The sequence below is a fragment of the Dipodomys merriami genome, unplaced genomic scaffold, assembly GCF_024711535.1.
Source record: "Dipodomys merriami isolate MVZ:Mamm:240054 unplaced genomic scaffold, mDipMer1.0.p SCAF_7, whole genome shotgun sequence".
In the NCBI taxonomy this organism is placed as follows: Eukaryota; Metazoa; Chordata; class Mammalia; order Rodentia; family Heteromyidae; genus Dipodomys; species Dipodomys merriami.
In genome coordinates this window covers 70,706,075-70,729,378 of record NW_027206290.1, presented here as the reverse complement: position 1 = coordinate 70,729,378, position 23,304 = coordinate 70,706,075, and the positions used below count along the sequence as shown (strand labels likewise).

At 42.1% G+C, this 23,304-nt stretch overlaps 1 protein-coding gene across 4 annotated transcripts in view; it reads right to left on the bottom strand.

Annotated features, from left to right (window-relative positions):
• Cbfa2t2 (CBFA2/RUNX1 partner transcriptional co-repressor 2) overlaps positions 1-23,304 on the bottom strand; it is a 100,024-nt gene that overhangs the window by 69,612 nt on the left and 7,108 nt on the right. Inside the window, exon 1 of one of the 4 annotated variants that reach the window (XM_070007083.1) lies at positions 20,833-21,057. The exons of the other annotated variants lie outside the window; for them this stretch is intronic. The gene's annotated coding sequence lies outside the window, so the exon portion shown is untranslated. Of the gene's footprint in view, positions 1-20,832; positions 21,058-23,304 lie in introns of those variants that run through there. 4 annotated transcript variants of the gene reach the window in all.

The following is a 23,304-nucleotide window of genomic DNA, read 5'->3' as shown; positions in this document are numbered from 1 at the left end:
TTTATCATTCCACTCTTGACACTCTGTTTTTTCTCTATTTCATAGATAGTACAGAGGGGAGAAGAAAGGTGTAATTAGTTTTGCTTGTAAAACGTTCATCACAGTTGTAGTGCCAACTGAGCTATACAGCCTATTGGGGGGTCTAATAGATTTCAGGGTATTATAGTTTGAGTAATAGAGGTGGGGGGTTGTAGTGAAAATCAATAAATTGCTACTACTTCTTTGCACAGCCCCATATGGAAGTAATCAAGCGCAAGGGTGGCAGCTGGGGCCAATAACAGTCACCTGCAGTTGAGGGACATGGGGGTTTCAGATGGGTTTTTAATGCTAATTTCCTACAGAAACAATGAGCTAGAAAGAGCAGAGTAACAGACGAGGACGAATGAAGAGAGACCAGCCAGAACAATGGCTGCACCTGGTGCTGGGAGCAAAGGGACAGAACCGGCACGCGCCTGCCAGCAGCAGAGGGCACATCTGTCACCCTCAAAGTGACCCATCCCCCAGTTCTTACAGCAGAGTAAGTAATGCAAGTCCCTAAACATTAACAGCTTGCCACATAGCAACAGGTTTGAGTCTTTAAAGGATGCTTCATTCTCTATACAAACTTATGACCAAGAATTAGTTAAGGAAGCAGAGCTAGTTTCCTGAGACATATTAAAAATAAAGCAGCCAGGTGCCAGTGGCTCATGCCTGTAACCTTAGCTACTCTGGAGGCTGAGATCTCAGGATCAGAGTTTGAAGCCAACCTGCCTAGACAGAAAAGTCCATGAGATTCCCATCTCCAATAAACTATCAAAAAAGCCTAAAGTGGAGCTGTGGCTCAAGTGATAGAGCACTTAGCCTTGATCAAAAAAGCGTAGGGACAGTGTTAAGGCACCAAGGAAAGATAAATCTTATCAAGTATTCATGCAACAACTATCATATATTTACTAACTTAGTCATTAGTATTCGTTTTACTCCCATTTTGCAGTTGAGAAAGCAGGCTCAGAAATGACAATTAAATTGGTCCCCAATTACACAACTTAATGCCATAGGCTACACACAGCATTTCCACTGCCTTTCTTCTACCTTCTCTCACTAACACAACCAAATGAAAATTTGTATCCTTTAAGCTTCAGCTAAGAGACAATGCAACAGAAAATATGTGCATGTATGCTCTACATAGAGCTTTGTCAAATATTCTAACAAGCTACACAGGAATAAACAAAGTATAAAGAGTTTTTCTCCCATTTTTGGCCAAGTAAATCCGCGCGTGAGCACGCGTGCGCACGTGTGTGTAATAAAATCATTACATAGCTGTATCAACACATAGCTAGGTATCAAATCAACCACCGTTCTTCAAAGTTAAATACTGTTTGAAAAGTCCATTTGCAAGTAAGACTATGTAATAACAACCAGTGGTATCAGGTTGCTTTTCTTCAAGATAGAGCCAGAACTAATTTATTTATTGACTTGAACTAGGAGGAGAAATAAGGTCACTACAGTCAACTATAGGAAACCTTTTTTTTTTTTTTTTTTTTGTTTGGGGGCAGGGGCTGGTCCTGGGGCTTGAACTTGGCTTGAACGCTGGGCCTGGACACTCTCCCTGAACTTCTTTTGTTCAAGGCTAGTGCTCTACCACTTGAACCAGAGTGCCAAGTCCAGCTTTTTTGAGAAGTTTATTGGAGATAAGAGTCTCACGGACTTTTCTGTCCAAGCTGGCTTTGAACCATGATCCTCAGATCTCTGCCTCCTGAGTAGCTAGGATTACAGGTCTGAGCTACTGTACCCAGCCTATAGGAAACATTAAAAAAAAATAGAACTTACTGTTACATAAGCCATAAACTCAAGGGTATAGAGTATGGAGGTGCATAAGTGTCAGAAGCAAACAAATGCTATTGGATTTGAAAGAGAGCAAAAGCTAGGCTGGCTTCATTCAAAGCACAGTAGAACAAAGTCTGACTTAGGCACAAGAACATCTGCAAAAATGAACTTTTCTATCTACCCAAGATGCTTCCATCTCACAAGAGGCTCTAAATCCTTCCCGTCTTGCTATTTTCTCATAAAAAGGCTACCTCCTCATGAAATCCAGATTACAGGCATGAGCCATCAACATCTGGCTGATAATTCATATTGAAACAACAACAACAAGTCTAGTCAGTAGCATATAAAACAGAAAACCAAAAAAAATATAGGTGTGGAGGTATGCTCAAGTAGAGCACTTATCTAGCCAGCATGGAAGAGGAAAGGAGGGGAGAACAGAAGGATAGGTGGAGGGATAGAAGGAGGCTTCCTAATCCTAACACTGTCCACAGGTCATCACAAAGGACTTAGGAGCACTTGTAGCACTGAGTAACCTTCAAATAATCATCAATGAATGGAGCCAACAATCTTTTAGGTCCACTTCAATTTTCTAGTAGTGCATAAAATGATAATTCAAACTCAAGCACTTGTTGCAAAGATGTTATTTAAATGTCATGATCCTCATATCCAGTTTATTGGTTTTACTGCATTTTAGCTTCAGTACAACAGACTATGAAAAAAAATCATTGATTCATTCCTAGAAGCCAATTTAGAAGATATTTCCCTTTTTTTCATAGTAATAATAAAGCATCTTAGAATGTTTATATAGCCTTCAGAAAGTATTATGATTTCTGCTAGTATGATTTCCTCTAGTAATCCTAACTCAGAGATGCCTTGGTTATAAACACCGGTAACAAACAACTACTCTCCAGAATGGTTATGATCCTAGAAGAAATTTTTCACTTTGGCTTTGGGACCTGAACCCAGGGCATGCTAGGCAAGTATTCTACTACACAGCTAGAGCCTCAGCAATAGCAGGGCTTCCAATCAACCACCTTTATCTATAGTCACTGGGTGTGTCCCATATTTAAATACATATTATTTATTTATCATTGTTTATGTTTCTTAAAACTTCAGCATGAAAAGCATTCATGAGGACAGGGCATGGCCAGCGGTAAAGCACTTGCTTTTGCTTGTAAAAGGCCTTGGGCTCAATCCCCAGGGGAAAAAAAAAAGTTATTTGAGATGGGTGCCAGTAGTAGCTCATGCTCATAATCCTAGCTACTCAGGAGGCTGGGATCTGAGGATCACTGTTTGAAGCCAGCCTGGCAGAAAAGTCCCCATGAGATTCTTATCTCCAATAAAACTCCCTCTCCACCCCACAACAAAAGCCAGAAGTGGCTCTGTGGCTCAAGTGGTAGAGCCACTAGCCTTAGCACAGAGTCCAGGCCCTGAGTTCAAGTCCCAAGACTGACCAAGAAAAAAAAAGCTATTCAGGGGCTAGGATGTAGCTCAGTGGCAAATTGCCTAGGCAAATACAATGTCCTGGGTTCAATCCCCAGTTCTTTTTTTATTTTTTCCTCCCTGCCCCTCCCTCAATCCCCAGTTCTAAAAAAGACAAAAGACAAAAAAAAAAAAAAAGAAGAAGAAGAAGAAGTTATTTCTAGTATGGGCATACAGTGGTAATAAAATCCTTTTTTGCTTGAGCCTCCCCATCCCCCAGCAGACTATAGCTTGTATTACACTTTTAACATTAGTCCTTTCCTCCCCATCCATGCCTAGGAATATTTCTCCCAAGGGTATATAAATAAACTGTTCACTGAAAGGATATCTTGGTAAATTCAACATAAACTCTGTATCTTCTCAAATATTCAGACAAGCCTAAAAGATGCCGAACACTGCACTTATCAAAACAGAAGCCCACAGTGTTTCCAATATCATTCAGTTAATTTGGTACAAAGGAAAACTTGTAAAGAGGTCCATTAAAAAGTTCCTTCTTGGGGCTGGGAAGGTGGCTCAGTGGTAGAGTGCTTGCCTTGCATGCATGAGGCCCTGGGTTCAATTCCTCAGCACCACATAAGCAGAAAAAGCCAGAAGTGGCACTGTGGCTCAAGTGGTAGAGTGCTAACCTTGAGCTGAAGAGCTGAGGGACAGCACGCAGACCTAGAGTTCAAGCCCAGGACTGGCAAAAAAAAAAAAAAAGTTCCTTCTGGGGCTGGGAAGGTGGCTCAGTGGTACAGTGCTTGCCTCGCATGCATGAGGCCCTGGGTTCAATTTCTCAGCATCACAGAAGCAGAAAAAACTGGAAGTGGCACTGTGGCTCAAGTGGTAGAACGCTAGCCTTGAGCTGAAGATCTGAGGGACAGCACCCAGGCCCAGAGTTCAAGCCCTACGACTGAAAAAAAAAAAGTTCCTTCTGCCAGGAACTGGTGGCTCATGCCTATAATCCTAGCTACTCAAGAGGCTGACATCTGAGGGTTGAAGTTCAAAGCTAACTTGGGCAGGAAAGTCTATGAGACTTTTATGTCCACTAACCTACTAAAAGGGCTGGACATGGGAGCTGGGACTCAAGTGGTAGAGCTCTAGCCTTAAGGAAAAGCAGCTCAGGGACAGAGCCTAGCCCTGAGTTTAAGCCTCAAGATCAGCACAGAAAAGTTTTCTTCTACCTGAAGATGTCTGATATAAAACTGAATAGCTTGGTACTGTTTTTCTCATCCAATATTCAATTTAAGAATGAAGAACTTGCTTGGCACCGGTGGCTCATTCCTGTAATCCAAGCTATTCAGAAGGCTGAGATCTGAGGGTCACAGTTCAAAGCCAGCCCAGGCAAGAAAGTCCCTGAGACTCTTACCTCCAATTAACCACTGGAAAACCGGAAGTGGCACTGTGGCTTGTGGTAGAGTGCTCACCTTGAGATGTAGAGCTGAGGGGCAGTACCCAGGCTCAGAGTTCAAGCCCCACGACTGACCAAAAAAAAAAAAAAAAAAAGTGAAGAACTTAAGAAATCAAAGTATTTTTAATTTCCTATGTGAAAACATACATTTGTGGGAATAGGAGTATATTTTGAATAGTGTAGTTACAAAATAATACAATTCCATCCTCATACTTGTTCTTGTAAACTGACTCTCAAAGTTCTTCTGTTCTGGTATAGTCTAATAGGTTCATTTGCATTATAATACGTGGTATGCTGTCCAAACAATAGTTATAAAGAGACTTGGCAAAGATGGCATATAACATAACAGACACAGATGAATTAAGACGTGGATGCAGCCAGAAGAAAGGTAACCTGAAAACAGGATAGACAAGACCCATTCTTAGTCCAAAGACTGAATGGGCTTAGGAACCTACTGCAATAGAAAAATAAATATGTAGGAACTTTTGAAACAATTTGAATGCCTTCTATATGCTAGGCAAACTTTCCTGTACAAAACTAGGGACTAAAAGAATATAGTATGTTGCTCAAGAAGAGAGAACTAGTGAATAATGGCTATTCAGTATTTACTACTTTTAAACTCTTCTTCAGATTGTTTAGATTTGGAAGCCTCTGAAACAAGAATATACTACAAAAATAGCAAAATAAATATGCATTACAACTAATATGGTTATATAGAACATGGTATTTACATATGTATGAATATCCCAAACTCACAATTCAAGTCACATTTGATGTTTACTTTGTAAACAGAAAATAACAAAGGAGCAAAATGTGATTTTTTTAATAGCTAAAAAGCATCTAAAAATAAATGAATAATATTAGATTGCATTAAGCAATCTTTTAGTTGTAATTTGCCAAATTACACTGGAATAAAACCTGACAACAGGAAAAGGTATTCTATGAGCTCTTTAATATTCTCTATTTGTACTATTCATACTTGGGGGGGGGGAATCCCTCAAAACATCACAGAAGGATAATGTAAAACAGTAGGACTTTTCTAGTTGTAGAATTCACATATTCCATCTGATTATTAACTAAACTTTCTGTTCAAAAAAGCATGGTGTTCAAATATAAAAGTAGCTACTGAAAAATGAGATAGAAACATAGCAAAATGAAGGATCAAAATGAAACAGCACAAGCTAAACACATAGAAAACATCAATCAACAAACATTTCACATCGTCATGTTTTGGAAAGGCAGAGAATTGTGCATTTTATCCTCCAATACTAAAGTAAAATGTACTTACCCCAAATGCCCAGATTATAACAATCCAGATTCTTATTTTACCACATTTATTTGAAATAGATATTAAAAAGCTCCTTTTTCTCCTTCTAATCTTCAAAGCCCAATCCGAGACCAGCCTTCCTCCTCCTTTCATTAGCTGGACATGTGTCAGCTCTCTCACATCTGCGATTTCTCACTGACTAGAGCTGCCTGTCCCATTCCAGGGAAACACAGATGGATCCCAGATGGGAAGGTCCTGCCAAACAGACCAGCTCTTCACCTTGCCAGAATCCCCAGATACAGTCAGCCTCTCTCTCCCTCTCTCCCTCCTGCTTCCTCTCTCCACTACCCTTCCAGCCCTCCCTGTTACTAGGCTCTTTGCCAGCTGATGTCACTAAGTACACACCTCCTGGTGGCTCCTGGCCAATCTGACATTAACTTGTTAAATATGTGTAATTTGTTTATGGCTGACAAAAACAGCAAGAATATTGTACAAAACCTAAATATGAACTCCTTAATGGAATAACATGTAGAGATACACTTAAACACACAGACTCACATTTTTGGGAACACCGAGATGTTTAACAATTGTCATTTAAAGTCTTATATCTTGTCTAGTTTTTCTATTGTTTAATAGCTTCTGTTCTATGAGCCAATTTTTAAGTTCTACATTGGCAAATTACTTCACAAAATGAATTGTAAATGTTTTTAATGTAAATTGCATAAAAATATAAAAAGTTGCAAATGAATTTGGGGGATATAAACAGAAATGTAAGTAAATGACTCATACAAGCTGTCTCTCAGATCCAGACTTGGTAGCACTGCAAATTGACATGTGACTAAAATAAGACAATGCAGGCAACATGGTTCTGGTGCTGTTAAGTATTATAAATCAAAGGTAAGGACACAATGCAAAAATGGTTACAAAAGCAAGCAAACAAGAATGTCAGGGACATGTTTAACATTTAAAAGAACTGCAAATATAAATTTCAATAAAGAACAGCCAGAATAAAAGACATTTTGGACATAATTATTTTGAGATTTTTGAAAACTCAGAGATTGAACCATATGAGTTCAGAGTTTAATCCTTTACACCCAAGAGCTAGTATATAATAACTGCTTGAATCAATTTCTTCTGAATGAAGATAACTGAAAATTGCATTTTACTTACATAAGATGTTACCATTGGACACTATGTTGAAAATGGTCTATGATAAAACATGTGAGGGGGGACTGGAGGGAAAAACTCCAAAGGAAGGGGTGACACTGTCCAAAAAGAAATGTACTCATTACCTGACTTACGAAACTGTAACCACTCTGTACAGCACCTTTATAAGAACAATTTAAAACACACATACCCCATAAAAAAAAGATTTTACCAATTGATAATGAAGTTCTTTCAAATGTGCTTGTATCAGTCCCCTTTTATGCTTCATAAAACTTAAATTGATTTAAAAAAAATTAAAGAGGGGCTGGAAAGGTGGCTCAGTGGTAGAGCGCTTGCCTTGCATGCCTGAGGCCCTGGGTTCGATTCCTCAGCACCACATAAGCAAAAAGAAAAAACAAGCCAGAAGTGATGCTGTGGCTCAAGTGGGTACAGCACTAGCCTTGAGCTGAAGAGCTGAGGGACAGCACCCAGGCCCAGAATTCAGGCCCCACGACTGGACCCCCCCAAAAAAAAAAATTAAAGAGAAACCAAAAAAATAAAGATTTTACCATTGGAATAAATCAGGTGAAAGGTCTATGAACTCTTTCTGGGCATTTTTTTTTAACTTCTTGTGAACTTATATTTTAGAAAAAAAGTTAAATGGAAGAGAGGCTTAGCTTAGTCCTAGGTAAGACCAAGAATGAAAAGATCCTCACACGTATAATCCCAACTACTCAGGAGGCTAAGATCTGAGAATTGCAGTTCAAAATTTGCCAAGCCAATAAATCCAAGAGACTCTTATCTCCATAAAACAAGCAAAAAGCCAGAACTGGACACATGGCTCAAGTGGTAGAGCACCAACTCTAAGACAGCAGAGTGAGAGGGTATACATGGTCCTAAAAGAAATGTACTCCTGGGGCTGGGAAGGTGGCTCAGTGGTAGAGCGCTTGCCTTGCATGCCTGAGGCCCTGGGTTCAATTCCTCAGCACCACATAAGCAGAAAAAGCCGGAAGTGGCGCTATGGCTCAAGTGGTAGAGCGCTAGCCTTGAGCTGAAGAGCTGAGGGACGGCACCCAGGCCCAGAGTTCAGGCCCCATGACCGGACCCCCCCCAAAAAAGAAATGTACTCATTATCTTGCCCATGTAATTGTAACCCCTCTGTACAGTATTTTCACAATTAAAAAAAACATTTATAATTTTTAAAAAAGAAATGTACTACCTTCTGTATAGTATTTTCACAATTAAAAGACTTATTTTTTTAAAAAAAGAAAGAAATGTACTCATAGCTGGGCACCAGTGGCTCATACCTGTAATCCTAGCTACTTAGGAGGCTGAGATATAAGGATCTCAGCTCAAAGCCAGTTGGGGCAGGAAAGTTCATAAGACTCTTATCTCCAATAAACTATTCAGAAAGAAAGCCAGAAGTGGTACTGTGTGGCTTAAGCCGTATATTGCTAGTCTTGAGCAAAACAAGAAGCTCAAGGACAGTGCCCAGGCCCCTGAGTTAAGCCCCTGGACTGGCAAAAAAAAAAAAAATTAAAGGAGAGAGCCCACTAGGTATAGAGCTGAATTGAACATTAGCCTGAAGGGCTCATGCCTGAAATCTTGGCTACTCAGGATGCTAAGACCTGAGGATTACAGTTCAAAGCCAGCCCAGAAAGAAAAGTTGGTGAGCCTTTGCATGATTTTTTTTTTTTTTTTTTGGCCAGTCCTGGGGCTTGAACTCAGGGCCTGGGCACTATCTCTGAACCTCTCTGTACTCAAGGCTAGCTCTATACCACTTGAGCCACAGCACCACTTGTGGTTTTTTCTGTTTATTGGTACTGAGGAATTGAACCCAGGGCCTTCATGCATGCTAGGCAAGCACTCTACCACTAAGCCACATTCCCAGTCCCAATTAGGAATTCTTATCTCCAATTAACCACCCAAAGAGCTGGAAGTAGAGCTGTGGCTCAAGTGGTAGAACATTAGCCTTGAGCAGGTAAGCTCAAGGACAATGCCCAGGCATTGAGTTCAAGCCCAAAGACCAGTACGCACGTGCACACGCATGCGTACACGCACATGCACGCATGCAAACATGCGCACACGCAAGCAAACACGCAAACACACACACACACACACACACACACACACACACACACACAATAAAGGTACCAAGATAGGCCACAGTGAGCTAAACTAACTTTTCAGAGCTAAAAATATAGGTTCTGTTGGACGGACGCCAGTGGCTCATGCCTATAATCCTAGCTACTCAGGAGGCTGAGATCTGAGGATCATGGTTCAAAGCCAGCCAGGGCAGGAAAGTTCTCCAATTAACCACCAGAAAACTGGAAGTGGTGCTATGGCTCAAGTGGTAGAGAGCTCACCTTGAGCTGAAGAACTGAGGGGCAGTGCCCAGGCCCAGAGTTCAAGCCCCACGACCAACAAAAAACAAATCATCACAGGGTAAAGGTGCTTGCCTAAGGAAACATGAAGCCCGTAGTTCAAACCCCAGCACTGACAAATACAAATAAGACCATAGCAGACTATGAATTGTGTGTGTAGCTAGTGGTAGAACTTATGCATTCAAGGCCCTGTTTTAATCCCTAGCACCACTCCTCCCCCCCAAAAGACACATTAGTGTGTGATATAAAAATGTCTCCTCTCTCAGATAAACAATTTAAGAGGTGTGAAATTCAGTATTATTATTAACTAATGATTATAAGATACCTAGGACATCTTAGGCTTGTGCAAAAAGATACAGGCCTTGTAGGACATTTAACGAAATATCCTCCTACAGTAATAGTTTCATTATTCAAATTGGCACATGACAGATCATGTTAACAGATTTATTTATTGACTAAGTCTAATCATATTTCCTCAGTTGGCACCAATATGGTATCTACTATTTACGTTTGCTTCAACATTGGATATTTGATCAAGTCTTCCATGTTTGGTTTTCTGCGGCAAAACTTTGAGTTCAAATACAATGCATTGGTAGATTATGAAAAGATAGACATAAAAAAAAAAAAACAATTTCATTTACTTGTGAATCCCATTAACAAGCCAAAAATTTGCTTTTGTGCTCAAGGCTAGTGCGCTAACAATTTAGCCACAGTTCTACTTCCAGGTTTTTGTTGTTGTTGGTTAATTAGAAATAAGAGTTTCCTGGAGGCTGGGCGCCAGTGTCTCACGCCTGTAATCCTAGCTACTCAGGAGGATGAGATCTGAGGATCACGGTTCAAAGCCAGCCCGGGCAGGAAAGTCTGTGAGACTCTTCAATAAACCACTAGAAAACTGGAAGTGGCGCTGTGACTCAAGCAGTAGAGTGCTCGCCTTGAGCTGAAGAGCGCAGGGACAGGGCCCAAGCCCAGAGTTCAAGCCCACAACTAACAACATCAACAAAAAGAGTTTCATGGAGTTTCTTGTCTGGACTAGTTTCAAACCCTGATCCTCAGATATCAGCCTCCTAAGTAGCCAGGATTACAGGTATGAGCCAATACCCAGATGGAGCTCAATTTTTTTTTTTGCGGGGGGAGGGCGCTAGACCTGGGGCTTGAACTCAGGACCTAGATCTGATTTGGGGAGCAGAAGGAGAAACACAGAAATGGTGGGACAAAGGGTAAACCAATTCAGCAGTGAAACCCACTAGATACTATATTGGAAATGAACTACACAATTTGGAGGGGAAGGAAATTGGGAGGGAAAAAACTGGTAGGGAATAAGTGAGGGGGTGTCACTGTTGAAGAGCAAACGTAGTCATTACTTGACTTTATGTAAATGTAACCCCTCTGTACCTCACCTTTACAATAAAATTGTTTTAAAAGACTGATAGAAGAGATGTGGAGAAGGAAGAGATGTGGAGAAGGAAGTCCTAAAATTCAGAAATGGACATCATTATTTCATATGATATCCAAGTAGAGATGCTATGTAGGCAACTGAACAAACAAGTCTTAAGTTTAGGGAAGAGATCTGGGTTCTAAGTGTGAGAGTTGTAAGATATGATGAATCAACTAGACACTGCTGGCTCACGTCGGTCATCTAGCTACTCAGAAGGCTAAGATCTGAGGACCATGGTTCAAAAGCCTGCTTGAGCAGGAAAGTCCAGGAGACTCTCATCTCCAATCAACCACTAGAAAACTGGAAGTGGCTCCAAGTGATGTTAGCCTTGAGCTCTAAAAAGAGCTCAGGGACAGCGCCCAGGCCCTGAGTTCAAGCCCCACTACCAACCAAAAAAAAAAAAAAAGTGTCCTTTTTTATTACAAGGTCTGCAACAAAATACTCTGCATAGACTATGACCTAAAACAGAGAAAAAGAGATGTTTAATGGCATAAAAAGCAAGGTGAGGGCTGGGAAGGTGGCTCAGTGGTAGAGCGCTTGCCTTGCATGCATGAGGCCCTGGGTTCAATTCCTCAGCACCACATAAGCAAAAAGAAAAAAGCTGGAAGTGGCGCTGTGGCTCAAGTGGTAGAGTGCTAGCCTTGAGCTGAAGAGCTGAAGGACAGTACCCAGGCCCAGAGTTCAGGCCCCACAACCGGACCCCCCCCAAAAAAAATAAAATAAATAAAAAATAATAAAAAGCAAGGTGACAAAAGCTAGTGTGGTCTATAGACCAAACCCAAGGCTCAACAGAGTCTGGGCTTCCTTCCCTTCAGTAAGTCTGATAAAATGGCAGCTCATTGGGCTGGGCTGTGAGAATAGATTCTTGAGAATTCACTAGACTATTATACTTTTTGGGTATTTAAAATTCTGCACAATAAATTTTTCTTTAAAGAAGGAGAGAGAATGGGTGAAAATATGACTAAAGTGTTTGTGATCTTACTTTCCTACCTTTGAACTTTTCTCTTTCCTTTTAACTTGATCTTTGCCAGTCTCTCCCTTTGTTGTCAACAGGTCCACTGGGTCATTAGCCACTTAACAAATGGTGGTTTCAAGGATAAAAGACAGACCCCATTGCACAGGCAGTGGAATTCCAAACGCTAGACTACTGGCTCCACAATGTCTGATTCAGAAGAACTGCTGGGAGCTATTAGTTTAGCTCGCCCACCCAGGCATATGAGACTCTTAAGAGTTCCTTTTACACCACCCCCATATGCCTCTCATTTATGCCTACACAGTTTTGTGATTGTGTGCTTTTGTTTAGCACAGAAACGTATCAGGTCCAGTGTGACTACTGTTATAATTCAGAAGGACTGATGATATGGAGTCCAGGATGAAACAGCTTCAAATGTGGAACTACAAGGAAACAGATTTTTTCTAGTGAGGCAATAATGCAACAAAAATGCAGTTCAAAGTCACAAACACAAAATGAAAATGATACACAAAAATAATAACTGAGATATATTCTGGCCTAAATGAGATCACTTGCCATTTTGTAAGCATTCTATTTTTCTATTCCTGAACCTTTGCTAACCATCTGCCCTCATACCTGAATTTGTGTCTAGATCAAGCTGCATACATTTTTTTATTTCTCCATCTTAGACTGTCCAATTACACTCTTCCTTCAGCACATTTATCAAACATTGTACCCTGGCATTGATACTGTACTATGCCCTGACACTTAGTTCCCTAAACCCTTGTTCTCACTTTTTTTGTTTTTTTTTTGTTTTGTTTTGTTTTTTTGCCAGTCCTGGGCTTGAACTCAGGGCATGGGGACTGTCCCTGAGCTTCTTTTGCTCAAGATTAGCGGTCCTAGGGCTGGGAAGGTGGCTCAGTGGTAGAGCACTTGCTCTTCAGCTGAAGAGCTGAGGGACAGCACCCAGGCTCAGAGTTCAGGCCCCATGACCAGACCAAAAAAAAAAAAAAATTAGCAGTCTACTACTTGAGCCACATCACTACTTCTGGCTTTTTGTTTCTGTGGTACTGAGGAATCAAATCCAGGGTTTCTTGCATGCTATGCAAGCACTTTACCACTAAGCCACATTCCCAGCCTCTCAACTCATTTTATTATTATTATATATTGTTTTGCTGGGCGTTTTGCTTTGTTTTTTGCTTGCTTGCTTGTTTTTGCCTCATTTGGCTTTTGCTGGGAACATGAGCGTTGAACCATTCAAACTTTTTACCACTCTTATCAAGTCCATAAATGACCACCACATATTGATTCTAAGATTACAAACAGGGCTGTGGGTATAGTTCAGTGGTAGAATAATCTTGCCACCCTAGAATATAACACCCAGCACTAGAGGACAGGGCAAAGTAGTACTACAACATGAGTAAAACTCAAAAACATTATGCTAAGACATTTAAGACAGTTACAAAAAAGGCACATACAGTATTGTGCAATTCCAGTGACTCATACCTGTATAATCCTAGCTACTCAGGAGGTTTAGGGATCACAGTTCAAAGCCAGCCCAGGCCAGAAAGTCCATGACATTCTCATCTCTAATTAATGATCCAAAAGCCAGAAGTAGAGCTGTGCCTCAAGTGATAGAGTACTAGGCTTGAACAAAAAAGCTAAGAGACAGAGCCCAGGCTCTGTCACCAAAAATTAAAAAAAAATAAAAAATAAATGACATTGTGATGTGATTCCACTTAAATGAAATATCTAGAAAAAGGCAAATCCATAGAGACAGAAAGATTAGGTGCTGGATGATGATGTATTAATAGTTACAACCTTGTGGTTATTTCATTGATTGTGGGACTTGAACTCAGGGCCTGGGTGCTGTCCCTGAGGTATTTTACTCAAAACTAGGGCTCTAACACTTTGAGCCACACCTCCACTTCTGGATTTTGAGAGGTTAATTGGACATAAAAGTCTGTGGAGACTTTCCTGCTGAGGCTGGCTTTGAACCATGATCCTCAGATCTCAACCACCTAAGAAGATAGAATCACAAGCCTGGTTTGTGGATATCTTAAAACCACTAAATTGTACACTTCAGCTGGGCACTGGGGGCTTAACGATTGTAAACCTCACTGCTCAGGAGGTTCTGAGAATCGTGGTTTGAAAACAGCCTGGGCAGGAAAGTCTGTGAGACTCTTTTTTTTTTTTTTTTTGTCGGCCATGGGGCTTGAACTCTGGGCCTGGGCGCTGTCCCTCAGCTCTTCAGCTCAAGGCGAGCACTCTACCACTTGAGCTACAGCGCCACTTCCGGTTTTCTGATGGTTTATTGGAGATAGGAGTCTCACGGTCTCTCCTGCCTGGGCTGGCTTTGAACCGGGATCCTCAGATCTCAGCCTCCTGAGTAGCTAGGATTACAGGCATGAGCCACCAGTGCCCGGCAAGTCTGTGAGACTCTTATCTCCAATTAACTACCAGAAATCTGGAAGTGGCACTGCGATTCAAAGTAAGAGAATGCTATCCTTGAACAAAAGAGCTCAGGGACAGTACCCAGGCCATGAGTTCAAGCCCAATGGCATAGAGAGAGAGAGAGAGAGAGAGACAGAGACAGAGACAGAGAGACAGAGAGACAGAGAGACAGAGACAGAGAGACAGAGAGACAGAGAGACAGAGACAGAGAGACAGAGAAACAGAGAGAGAGACAGAGAGAGACAGAGAGACAGAGAGAGACAGAGAGACAGACAGAGACAGAGACAGAGACTGACTGACTGACTGACTGACTGACTGATAGAAAGTACACTTAAAACCAGACTGAGGGCTGGGAAGTTGGCTCAGTGGTAGAGCGCTTGCCTTGCATGCATGAGGCCCTGGGTTCGATTCCTCAGCACCACATAAGAAAAAAGAAAAAAGCCGGAAGTGGCGCTGTGGCTCAAGAGGTAGAGCACTGGACTTGAGCTGAAGAGCCTGAGGGACAGCGTCCAGGCCCAGAGTTCAGGCCCCATGACTGGACCCAAAAAAAAAAAAAAAAAAAAAACCCACGCTGAGAGGGGCTGGGAAGGTGGCTCAGTGGTAGAGTGCTTGCCTTGCATACATGAGGCCCTGGGTTCGATTCCTCAGCACCACATAAGCAAAAAGAAAAAAGCCAGAAGTGGCACTGTGGCTCAGGTGGTAGAGCGCTAGCCTTGAGCTGAAGAGCTGAGGGACAGCGCCCAGGCCCAGAGTTCAGGCCCCATGACTGGACTCCTCCCCCCCCCCGCAAAAAAGGCAGAGAGGTACACCAAGAGGTACACCATATCTGTAGTTCTAGCAGCTCAGGAGACTGCAGCAGAACCACTTGAGCTCAAGAGTTGGATGTAAGCCTGAGAGTTTCCAAAACCTCTTGGAGGTTGTATAAGTCCAAAGAGTAAGAGTATGGTATGTAGACTGCATCTCAATAAGTTTATTTACTTAAAAATAGTTATGTTAGCTGAGCACTGGTTGCTCACACCTGTAATCCTAGCTACTCTGAAGGCTGAGATCTGAAGCTCATGGTTCAAAGCTGGCCTGGGCAGGAAAGTCCCTGAGACTCTTATCTCCAATTAACTATCAAAAAACCAGAAGTGGCACTGTGGCTCAAGTGGTAGAGGGTTCACCTTAGCTGAAGAGGCTGGGACAGCACCCAGGCCCAGAGTTCAAGCCTCACAACGGACAAGAACAAAAAATCAGAAATCTGGAAGTAATGCTGTGGCTCAAAGTGGTAGAGTGGTAGCAAAAAAGGCCTCAAGTTCAAGCCCCCTAACTGACCAAAAAAAGTTACTTTTCACACCTTTTTTTCTGTTGTTGGGGTCGTGGGTCTTGAACTCTGGGCCCTGGGCCTTGTCCTGAGCTCTTCAGCTCAAGGCTACCATCTACCATGTGAGCCACAGCGCCACTTCTGGTTTTCCTGGTGGTTTATTGGAGATAAGTCTCATGGACTTTCTGCCCAGGCTGGCTTTGAACTGTGATCCTCAGATCTCAGCCTCCTGAGTAGGTAGGAGTACAGGCATGAGCCACTGGCTACCCAGCTTTCAGATCATTTTCTAATCTATGTTTTATACATATGAGACTTTCTTTTCAAATTAATACCAAACGTCGAGGCATGGAAATGCACACCTATAATCCCACTTAGAAGTCTAAGACTCTATCTCAACCAAATAATAATTAAAACAAAATCTAGCAATACTGTGTTAATTCCTAAGTGTAATTTAACATCAAGCATAAATGCAACACTTCTCCCCTATTAACACTGTATAGCCAGGCATGGTGGTGCATGTACTTCAGAGGACAAGTCAGGAGAGTCTCAAGCCCGAGGCCAGCATAGGAAATATATAGCAGGAGCTTGTCTTAGAGGGGGAAGGAAGGGAGAATATTCATTCTGGGTGTGTGTGGTATGTCAGTGTTTAAATTAACATCCGGATAAGGGGAAAGCAACTTTTTTTTGGGGGGGGGGGATCGGTTGTGGGGCATGAACTCTAGGCCTGGACGCTGTGTCCTCAGCTCTTCAGCTAAAGGATAGAGCTCTACCACTTGAGCCACAGTGTCACTTCCAGCTTTTTCTATTTATGTGGTGCTGAGAAATCGAACCCAGTGCATGTAAGGCAAGCACTCTACCAGGGAACTACCTTCCCAGCTTGGGGTGGGGAGGGGAGGTAACTCTTAGAACTAAATTTGCAACATTGTATTTGAAAATGAGAACATTTGCTAGTTTGTAGCATGGCAATCAAATAACTGGAGAATCCACAAACTGCAAACCCCTTAGTTATTTCCAAAACCATATCCATATGGTATGCAACAGAATGTGGAAACCACTTCTCTATTCAAACCCTCAGAGTGTAGATTCCAACAACATTATCACAGAGTCCAAAGCTCATACCAGTATGAAAAGAGAACAAGCGTATACTTTTAAAAGTGAGGTGGGGGGACTGGGAATGTGGCTTAGTGGTAGAGTGCTTGCCTACCATGCATGAAGCCCTGAGTTCCACATAAACAGAAAAAGCTGGAAGTGGTGCTGAGGTAGAGTGCTTGCCTTGAGCTGAGGGACAGAGACCAGGCCCAGAGTTCAGGCCCCATGACCAACATACATAAATAAATGAATAAATCTCTAAAAGTGGCTGTGACCACAGATCAACAGGTAGAAATAAAAGCTGTATTATGAAATTAGATGAGAAATTTTTCAAAAACCCAGCTAATCTTTACCTTGCCTAGTTATTATAAAATCTATGAAGTTTCTACAAAGTTTGTCTTTAACTAGGTCATAAATTCCTTATATGATTGCTACATTTTAACATTCTTTACTTGGAAACCAGTGTCCTGACAGTTTAAGAATACATTGAAGCCGGGCGCCGGTGGCTCACGCCTGTAATCCTAGCTACTCAGGAGGCTGAGATCTGAGGATCGCGGTTCAAAGCCCGCCCAGGCAGGAGAGACCATGAGACTTCTATCTCCAATAAACCACTAGAAAACCGGAAGTGGTGCTGTAGCTCAAGTGGTAGAGCGCTGCTCGCCTTGAGCTGAAGAGCTGAGGGACAAGCGCCCAGGCCCAAAGTTCAAGCCCCACAATCGCCAAAAAACAAAACAAAACAAAAAAGAATACATTGTAAGCTGGCACCAGCGGCTCACACCTGTAATGCTAGCTACTGAGGCGGCTAAGATCTGAGGATCGCAGTTCAAAGCCAGCCTGGACAGGAAAATCCATGAGACTCATCTCCAATTAACCACCACAAAACTGGACGTGGCACTGTGGCTCAAGTGGTACAGCACTAGCCTTGAGCTGAGGAGCTGAGGACAGTGCCCAGGCGGTTTTTTGTTTGTTTTTTTTTTGGTCCAGTCGTGGGGCCTGAACTCTGGGCCTGGGCGCTGTCCCTCAGTTCTTCAGCTCAAGGCTAGCACTCTACCACTTGAGCCACAACGCCACTTCTGGCTTTTTTCTTTTTGCTTATGTGGTGCCAAGGAATTGAACCCAGGGCCTCAGGCATGCAAGGCAAGCACTCTACCACTGAGCCACCTTCCCAGCTCTTGTACAAGGTGATTTTTTATACTATGATTATGTTTTGTGAGAAGACCATAAGACTGAAGTTTCTATATTGTATGCATGTATATACAACAATTTTAAACTATCTTTCTCAGTGTCAGCCCAAAAGGACAGAGCTAGACATGGTGGGGCATACCTACCTATAATCCTAGCACTTGGGAGACTGAGGCAGAAGGACTCAGAGTTCCAGGGATATAGAATAAGACACTATCTTAAAAACAGCACACATAAGCTATTAAATTTACACTTTGGCTTTTAATATCCTGACCAGAGTCAACACCTGTGCCAAGGTAAAAGATTTGCTTAGGTATATGTGGAAGAGCTGGAAAAGCAATCAATTAACTTTTCTCCTAAGTCCCACCAGCTGTGTTTTCCTGATGACACAGAATCTGTCCACCTGCTCCCACAGATGGTACAGCTGCAGTTAAAGGAAAACACCTGGTTCAGTACATCCATCCCATACAGTTAGAACAATGCTAGAAGCAAATCAGACAAGTGCAGGTCAGCATTTTCATTATTACCCAGATTAAAACCAACACCACTTATAGGAAGGAGAGTAAAATATGCCTTTTATCCTCCAAACACAAATACAGAAAACTCTTGGTTTCTGTGGGTATATAGTTCCTAGAAACTGCTCAGGAAACACAGAGCTTAAACATAACTGACAATAATATAAAACCTATCAACTGAACCATGTGCTGTGTACACACACATAAATTATTTTTATAACTGCATTTGGTCAAAACTTCATATAATAAATCTTTGAGTAAGAGCCTAGTACCAGATGCTTACACCTGTAATCCTAGCTATTCAGGAAGCTGAGATCTGAGGATGGAAGGTTTGAAACCAACCTGAGCAGGAAAGTTGGTGTGACTTTCCAATAAAGTTTGAATTTACTACCAAAATGCCACAAGTGGAACTATGGATCAAGTGATAGAGCCCTAGCCTTGAGTACAAAAGCTCAGCATCACAGTCTTAGTCCTGAGTTCAAGACATCAGAGCAGCGTGCCTCTGCCTATACACACACAAAAGTTTAAGTAACTAGTTAAAGCCACAATACTGGATTCCAAGTGTTAAGAAAATTAACTCAATGTTTCTTTTTCACTAAGCCATACTGTCTGCCTAGATTAAAAAAAAAAAAATTGGGGAGGAGGGGGAGGACCAGTCATGGGGCTTGAACTTGGCCTGAGCACTGTCCCTGAGCTTTTTTGCTCAAGGCAAGGGTAAAACTACCACTGGAGCCACAGTCCACTTCTGGATTTTTGAAGACAGAGTCTCATGGACTTTCTTTTTTTTTTTTAACTGTATTTTTTTTGTCTTTTCTTTTTTTGGTACTGGGGATCAAACCCAGGACGTTGCACTTGCTAGGCAAGCGCTTTGCCACTGAGCTACATCCCAGCCCTCATGGACTTTCTTGCCTACGCTAGCTTCAAACAGCAATCCTCAGATCTCAGCCTCCTAGGATTATATATAGATGTGAGCCACCAACAGCTAGCCTACAAGAACCTTTGTTTGTTTGGGTTTTTTTTTGGGGGGGGGGGGTAGGGAAGTTGTTTGTGGGTCTTGAATTCAGAGCCTGCTTACCTGAACTCTTTTTTTTTTTTTTTTTTTTGTCGGTCATGGGGCTTGAACTCTGGGCCTGGGCGCTGTCCCTTAGCTCTTCAGCTCAAGACTAGCACTCTATCACTTGAGCCACAATACCACTTCCGGTTTTCTGGTTGTTTATTGGAGTTATCTCACAGACTTTCCTGCCCAGGCTGGCTTTGAACCAAGATCCTCAGATCTCAGCCACCTGAGTAGCTAGGATTACAGGCATGAGCCACCTGCACCCAGCTCCATGAGACTTTTATCTCCAATAAGCCACCAGAAAACAAAGTGGTGCTCAGGGACAGTACCCAGGCCAAGAGTTCAAGCACCACGACCCATGGGGGAAAAATTACACATAAAGCTGGGCACTGGTGGCTGTAATCCAAGCTACTCAAAAGGCTGAGAGCTGAGGATTATTGTTCAAAACCAGCCTGAGCAATAAAGTCCTGAGACTCTTATCTCCAATTAACCAGCAAAAACTTGAAAGTGGAGATAGGACAAGTGGTAGAGCATCAGGAGATACATCAAGTGGTAAAGCACCACGAGTCTTGAGCACAAAAGCTCAGGGACAACATCCATACCCTGAATTTAAAGTCCTAGGGCCGGCACCCAAAATAATAATAATAATGATGATCCAGGTTAAAGAAGACACTCATTGGCTAAAAATCCAATGCCCTTCCAAAAGAACCAAAAATACTGAGATTTGCAATTAATAATTTCAGCCAAATTTGGTGTTGTACACATAATCACAGGATTGAAGAGGCTAAGGAAAAGGACTGAGAGTTTAAGGCCAGCCTGGGGTATATAGCAAGAACCTGTCTCTAAATAACTACATTAATTAAATGTTCTTAGGTCTAAGGATAGGATGCAGATTGGTGGTAGCTTACATGACTCCATGGGTTCAATCTCCAGCAGCACAAAAAATTAGTAAAACTATGATGGAGGAGATGTCTCATGATATACTGACTATATAACATCATTCAGAAGAAAAGGGAAGAAGGGAGAAAGACTGTCAATTGACAGGTATTTCACAGTAACATGAGTTAGCACTTTTGGAGTTATTCTTTGTATATTCCACATAATTGATAATATGAGTCACTTTTCAATACAAAAAGACAAATATAAATAGGAGAAAAGCTAAATGAACTTTAAGATATTAGGTGGGAATTGAAGGTATTACTATGAACTTATCGTTTTTACTATATATGGATAAAGGTAGAAAAATAAATTTAGATACATATGAAAGTATGTGTGTAAAAATGGATACACACACACACATTTCCATGTTCTGCTCATTAAGAGGCCAGAAAAAGTGACACCCCTAAAGCAATGAAGACATATGGCACACAGACCTTTATTTTGTTTTTTCAGACAGTCTTGATAAGTAGTCCAGACTAGCTTCAAACTTGCAATCTTCTTGACTCATTCCGGAATGCTGGGATTACAGTCACAAACCACAGTGTCAGGCTCAGATCTTGGTTTTTATTTACTACACTACAAAAAATTTGGAGGAATAACAGTTTTGGAAAAATGGCTGATTCCATGGCTCAGGAGGAAGAAAGAGCAAACTACTACATTTTTGTGTAAGAAACTAAGGAAATAGGTTAGAAATGTATGAAATTGTCTTTTTTTTTTTGGTTCCGGTCGTGGGGCCTGAACTCTGAGCTTGGGCGCTGTCCCTCAGCTCTTCAGCTCAAGGCTAGCGCTCTACCACTTGAGCCACAGCACCACTTCTGGCTTTTTTCTTTTTGCTTATGTGGTGCTGAGGAATCGAACCCAGGGCCTCAGGCACGCAAGGCAAGCGCTCTATCACTGAGCCACCTTCCCAGCCCACATGAACTTGTCAAAAGGACACAAAAATGAGCTTGAAGGGGTTCCACTGACCAGAGTGAGACAATAAAGGTGATAACCCATATTCATACAAATAAATACAGTTAAGGAAATTTTCTTATACTAATACTAGGGCTTGAACTCAGAGCCTGAGCACACTCTTACCTTTATCCTGGTGTGAACCACCAGCACTTGACTTGCTTTCTCTTTTTATTAGAATGAATTGTCTAAAAAGATAGTGACTTCATGCAAATATTCTTTCTTTCTTTCTTTCTCTCTCTCTCTTTCTTTTTTTTGTTGGTCACGGGGCTTGAACTCTGGGCCTGAGTGTTCTATCACTTGAGCCACACAGAACACAGCTACTTCAGGATTTCTGGTGGTTAATTCGAAATAAGAGTCTCACAGAAGGGGAGGATGGGAAGGGATGGGAAAGGGAAACAAAAGAGGGGCTACAATGCTTGATAAGAAATGTACACATTGGGCTGGGAAGGTGGCTCAGTGGTAGAGTGCTTGCCTTGCATGCATGAGGCCCTGGGTTCGATTCCTGAGCACCACATAAACAGAAAAAGCCAGAAGTGGCGCTGTGGCTCAAGTGATAGAGTGCTTGCCTTGAGCTGAAGGGCTGAGAGACAGCACCTAGGCCCAGAGTTCAGGTCCACGACCGGCAAAAAAAAAAAAAAAAAAAAGAAATGTACACATTATCTTGCCCATGTAATTGTAACCCCTCTGTACAGAATTTTCACTATAAAAATATAGAGAGATATAGAGATATCTATCTATCTATCTATCTATCTATCTATCTATCTATCTATCTATCTATCTATGAGAGTCTCACAGACTTCCTGCCCAGGCTGGCTTTGAACTTCGATCCTCAGATCTCAGCCTCCCAAGTAGCTAGGATTACAGGCGTGAGTCAAGAGCCCCACTTGTAAATACTGTGTGTGTGTGTGTGTGTGTGTGTGTGTGTGTGTGTGTGTGCTGGCTTTGAACTTCGATCCTCAGATCTCAGCCTCCCAAGTAGCTAGGATTACAGGCGTGAGTCAAGAGCCCCACTTGTAAATAGTGTGTGTGTGTGTGTGTGTGTGTGTGTGTGTGTGTGTGTGTGTGTGTGTGTGTGTGTGTGTGTGTGTGTGTGTGTGTGTGTGTGTGTGTGTGTGTGTGTGTGTGTGTGTGTGTGTGTGTGTGTGTGTGTGTGTGTGTGTGTGTGTGTGTGTGTGTGTGTGTGTGTGTGTCATTTTTCCCTACTAAAAAATGTGAGGACCAAGGTTCAAAGCCAGCCAGGCAGGAGAAGACTCTTATCTCCAATTAATCACCAAAAAAGTAGGAAAGAGTGATGATTCAAGTTGAAGGGCAACGGCCTTGAGCAGAAAACGCTAAGGAACAATGCTCAGGCCCTGAGGTCAAGCCCTAGTACTAGCACAAAACAAAAATTGGATGGATAGATATCTAGATACATACAGATATGCAGACAGACAGAAGCTGGGAGAATCTAACTGAATAGCTTGCAGAAATTTAAAACTATTCTTACTACTTTATTATACACCCCAAATTATATCATAGTACAAAATTTAAAAAGGAAAACAGGGGCTAGGATGTAACTCAGTGGCAAAGTGCTTGCCTAACAAGTACAAGTTCTAGGTTCAATCCCCAGTACCAAAAAAGAGGGGCTGGGAAGGTGGCTCAGTGGTAGAGTGCTTGCCTTGCATGCATGAGGCCCTGGGTTCGATTCCTCAGCACCACATAAGCAAAAAGAAAAAAGCTGGAAGTGGTGCTGTGGCTCAAGTGGTAGAGCACTAGCCTTGAGCTGAAGAGCTGAGGGACAGCGCCCAGGCCCAGAGTTCAGGCCCCACGACCGGACCCAAAAAAAAAAAAAGGAAAGCAGTATAAAAAGTATTTGTATATTGTTCATCATCATCCTCAATTTTTTTTCTTTTTGTTGGTCATGGGGCTGAACTCTGAGCCTGGGTGCTGTCCCTCAGCTCTTCAGCTCAAGG